General features: G+C 39.9%; 1 pseudogene; it reads left to right on the top strand.

Annotated features, from left to right (window-relative positions):
• Positions 1-331: 331 nt before the first annotated feature.
• On the top strand, positions 332-2460 carry LOC128921965 (60S acidic ribosomal protein P0-like; annotated as a pseudogene).
• Positions 2461-4814: the final 2354 nt, after the last annotated feature.

Genomic DNA, 4814 nt, shown 5'->3' with positions numbered 1-4814 from the left:
CTGTGGCGCACTACTACCAGCAAAACTAGTTTCCATGGCGCGGACCCACTTAAACATGGCAAAATGTAAATTATATTTTTGGTCCGATTCCAAAATAGTTCTAGCCTGGTTAGAAAATCCACAACACGCTTGGAAAAGCTATATTTCTAATCGAACTTCTCAAATACTTGACCTAGTCGGATCAGCAACTTGGCGACACGTTGTATATGCAGACAATCCTGCCGACCTAGATACAAGAGGGTGCAATCCCTTGCACCTCGCCACCACCACCCTCTGGTGGAACGGCCCCAGATGGTTAACCGAATCCTCCGATTCTTGGCCATAACCACTCATGAGCAACATAATTGCCCCCGAATGTCGGAAATCGTCACCTATATTACAGCACTGGATGATACCGACATCTGCGAACGATTACATCGTTCCCCCCGAGCCCTCAGAGTAGTCGCCTAAATCCATTTCCAGACACGAATGGTGTGCTTCGTGCGAAAGGTCGGCTTGCTAATTCAAGCCTAACATATAATGATCGATATCCCATAATAATACCTGAGAAGTCCCCATTTGCCACATTATATATTAATTACATCCACCACCTAATGCTACACGCTGAACATCGCCTCATGCAACAGATGATTCGCCAAGTGTATTGTATACCTCGTCCTAAGCCCCAAATAAAACAGTGCATTTTCAAGTGCAAAATCTGCACCATGCACAAGTAGAAAATGCGAACGCAGATTATGGCAGCACTTCCACCTGAACGCTGTAATTTCACTATGTCTTTCATCATCGCAGGTGTCGATTTTGCTGGGCCTTTTCAAATAAAGGCGTCCATGCTAAGGTCTCCCACCATCATGAAGGGCTACGTGGCTCTCTTTTTCTGGTTCACGGACTGTCTGTTGGTTTCAGTACATCTTGAGCTATGTACTCATCTGACGGCGGAAGCTTTTCTCGCGGCTTTTGCTCGCTTCGTCGGACGACGTTGCTTCCTATCAAAAATCATGAGCGATAATGGCAAAACTTTTATAGGAGCTCAAAGAGCCACAGAAAACAGTTTGTGGACTTCATAAAACAAGTCTCACCAGACATCGAACCAAAGTATGCCCCCAAGGCATCAATTGGCAAAACAGTTTGTGGACTTCATAAAACAAGTCTCACCAGACATCGAACAAAAGAATGCCCCCAAGGCATCAATTGGCAATTTATCCTCCAAAGCACTCCTCATATGGATGGTTTATGGGAATCAGCTGTAAAAAGCTTCAAATATCATTTCAAGAAGATAGCTGGCAACTAAAAATTTAATTACGAAGAATTTGCAACATTATTAACAAGAATCGAAGCCGTTCTCAATTCACGGCCTATCACAGCACTCTCACAATATCCTTCCGATTTCACAGCCCTAATTCCAGGGCATTTTCTCAATGGAGCATTTATTCTGGCCATACCTGAGCCAGACGTGGAGTCGCTATCCTTATTAAAGAGATGGTCCTTATTCATGACGAATGTCTCCCTCACGGAATGACGACTTGGCCACATAAAAAAGCTTCATTATGATTCCTACCAACCGCCACCGATAGTACCGATGACCGAAACATAAACATAATCAATAAATAACAAACCGATAAAAGCGAAAATGAAAACTAGAATACAACAAATCCTAAATTAAAAAAAAAAAACAACAACAAAAAATCATATAAAATTTTGCTAAAAAAGGCGACATATTTATAAAGCTCAATACTTCCTTAAAGTTGTTGAACTCTTCGACGAATATCCAAAGTGCTTCATCGTCGGCGCTGACAATGTCGGTTCAAAGCATATGCAAAACATGCGTACAAGAAGAATACGTAAGAATACTATGATGCGCAAAGCCATACGTGGTCATTTGGAGAACAACGCTCAATTGGAGAAATTGTTGCCACACATCAATGGCAATGTTGGTTTTTCTTTCTTCCAGGCTATTTCTATTCCAACCCAGATTTCAAAGGGTACAATTGAAATCATCAATGATGTGCCCATTTTGAGGCCTGGAGATAAAGTTGATGCTTCAGAAGCTACATTGTTGAATATGTTGAGCATTTCGCCCTTCTCGTACGGTTTGGCTATCACCCAAGTATACGACTCGGGCTCCATTTTCTCACCTGAGATCTTGGACATCAAGCCCGAAGATTTGCGTGCCAAATTCCAAGCTGGCGTTGCCAACTTGGCCGTCGTATCTTTACAAAAATTGGTTACCCAACAATTGCTTCGGCACCACAAAATATTGCCAATGGTTTAAAGAATATCTTGGCCATTGCTGCTGCCACCGAAGTGAACTTCAAGGAAGCTGCTACCATCAAGGAGTTCATCAAGGACCCCTGCAAGTTTGTCCCTGCTGCTGCCGACTTTGCAGAGAAGAAGGAAGAAGCCAAATAGGAGGAGTCGGAGTCGGAAGAAGACGATGGTATGGGTTTCGGTCTCTTCGACTAAACAACTCAAGAACAACGTTGATATTAAAACTTTATTGTGTGTCTGTCCGTTCGTCTGTCTGTCTGTCTGTATATATACGTCCTTCAGTTTTTAAGATATCGTTTAGAAATTTTGCAGATGTTATTTTCTCTTCAAGAAGCTCCTCATTTGTCGGAACTGCCGATATCGGACCACTAAATTATATAGCTGCCATACAAACTGAACGATCGGAATCAATAGCTTGTATGGAAAACTTCCGCATTTTACTACATATCTTCACGAAATTTGGTATGAGTTATTTTTTATAGAAATAATTTTATCTCCGAAAAAATTGCTCAGATCGGTTCACTATAGCATATAGCTGCCATACAAACCGAACGATCGAAATCAATGGCTTGTATGGAAAATTTTCGCATTTGACCTGGTATCTTCACGAAATTTGACATGAATTACTGCTTAAGGTAATAATATAATCTCCGAAGAAATTGTTCAGATCGGTTAACTATATAACCTTAATGTTTCTAACAAACAATCCGGCTAAAAATTATTAGTAAAATGTTTTCTTTTTTTACTTACTTTTTCTTCCGTCTTTATATTTGCTTAAACACATACTTACTAAAAGAAATGCACCTGTGAAGGGTATATTACCTTCGATACAGCCTTGTTTTTAAGTTATTATAACCTTAAAAGCTTTTGAAAGAACGCTAGCAAGTAATAGGTACTCATTGTTATTACAGGATATTGGTCAGAAGTAGATTTATAGTCACAATAGAGAAGGATTACTAATTTTGATAGCAATGGCTCTCATTTACTTATATGTATCTTATATACGTTATCCAACATATTACCGTTGACAGCACAATAATGAAGTGTTCATCCACGAGCCAAGAGTGAACCACTTTCATGTATACTCATATACTTATTACTTTCCTGCCTCATTTCCTCATTTTAGGCTTTTGTGATTTTCTTTTTTTTTCCTTTCCTTTTATTTTAGATTTTTCTCTGCTCTTCTCGCCAAGTTACCAGCAAGCAATTTATGCCAGTTTTATGCTTCAATTTCCGGTTCTGTGTGTTTCCGGTGTTAGCACTGACATTTGATACGCCTTAATCAAGTCAACTGGCCGCAACGCGTCACAATACGCAACCAGCACAAAAACAAACGCAAACATATTAATTCACCTGTGAATAGCTCGCACAATAGCCAAGCTCAGTGGTTTAGATGACCTCTGACAGTTCTGGACAGTTGCTATAAAGAAATCACAAACAAGGTTGGTAAGGACTGTCAGTGAAGGCTTTTATATCAATAATGGGAACTTTGTATGCCGAAAAGTGTCCATAATACCGTGAAAGCCATCGTTGAGATGAGAGTTCTCAACTTAGAGAAACGGGTACACAGCTGTAGGACCTCATCATCGGTTATTAATATTTCGAGTTTTTGGGAAATACTGAGATTTGAAGAGGGTTGTATAATTTGCTTCTGTGTTCTATACGTTTTTTTAGATTGGATAACTATGGACCGATCCAGCTATATTCGTTGGTGAAAGTAGCTCTGTGGACGAAATACCATAGAAAGCAATATTTCAATGACAATTTCAAACAAGAGCTGGAATCTGAAATTGAATACGGTTGTAATTTATAAAATTTAAGAAGAGTTTGTCTCCCTGACTAATCAAACTTCACTCGTTTATACTTAGTATTCCAAATTTCACTTTCACAGTTCCAGTTGCACTCTACAGAGAAAACAATAGTGCAATGAAGTCAAGGAGAATCGCACAAAGGCTGAAAAGAAATACGGCTTGACGAACAGTAAAAGCGAAATGGCGAAATTTTGCTTGTACACCTCGTGGTCGTGCAACATGTGGTCGCGTACGCTTCTTTCTACGACAGCCCACTACATTAACTTGAAGACAATGAAAAACGTTTTCAACTTCCCCGCCTTCGAATGTACTTAGTAGGCGCGAGGTGCCGGCAAACAGTGCCAAATGCAATCAGGACACGGTTTTGTTATATTCCTTACCTTAATGTCTACACAATAAAAGCCTCTAATGGAAAATACTATATTTCTGTAAACATCCCCCTGTTGCTGTTTTTGCCTTATATTCGACGGTGAAGATGTTTTGGTATAGACGGCCTCTCAGGCAAGTGCTGATATGCCCTGTCCACTGGGGGAGAATACAATAGTTTTATTTTTTGTTATTTCGTTGTTCTAATGGGGGTTGCTCAAGTCTTTTATATACTTCTTATTTTCCTATTACCACGACGTCGGAAACTGAAATTGCTCTGCTTGTATTACCGTTAAGTAAAAATGTTTGTAGCTGGATGGAGGTGGAGGGTGGTTATTGTGTTTAAATGTAACTAATAGTAAATAGAAGCCT

The sequence above is a fragment of the Zeugodacus cucurbitae genome, chromosome 5 (genome assembly GCF_028554725.1).
Source record: "Zeugodacus cucurbitae isolate PBARC_wt_2022May chromosome 5, idZeuCucr1.2, whole genome shotgun sequence".
Lineage (NCBI taxonomy): Eukaryota > Metazoa > Arthropoda > Insecta > Diptera > Tephritidae > Zeugodacus > Zeugodacus cucurbitae.
The sequence above is the reverse complement of the archived record's forward strand: the minus strand, read 5'-3'. Positions and strand labels throughout refer to the sequence as shown.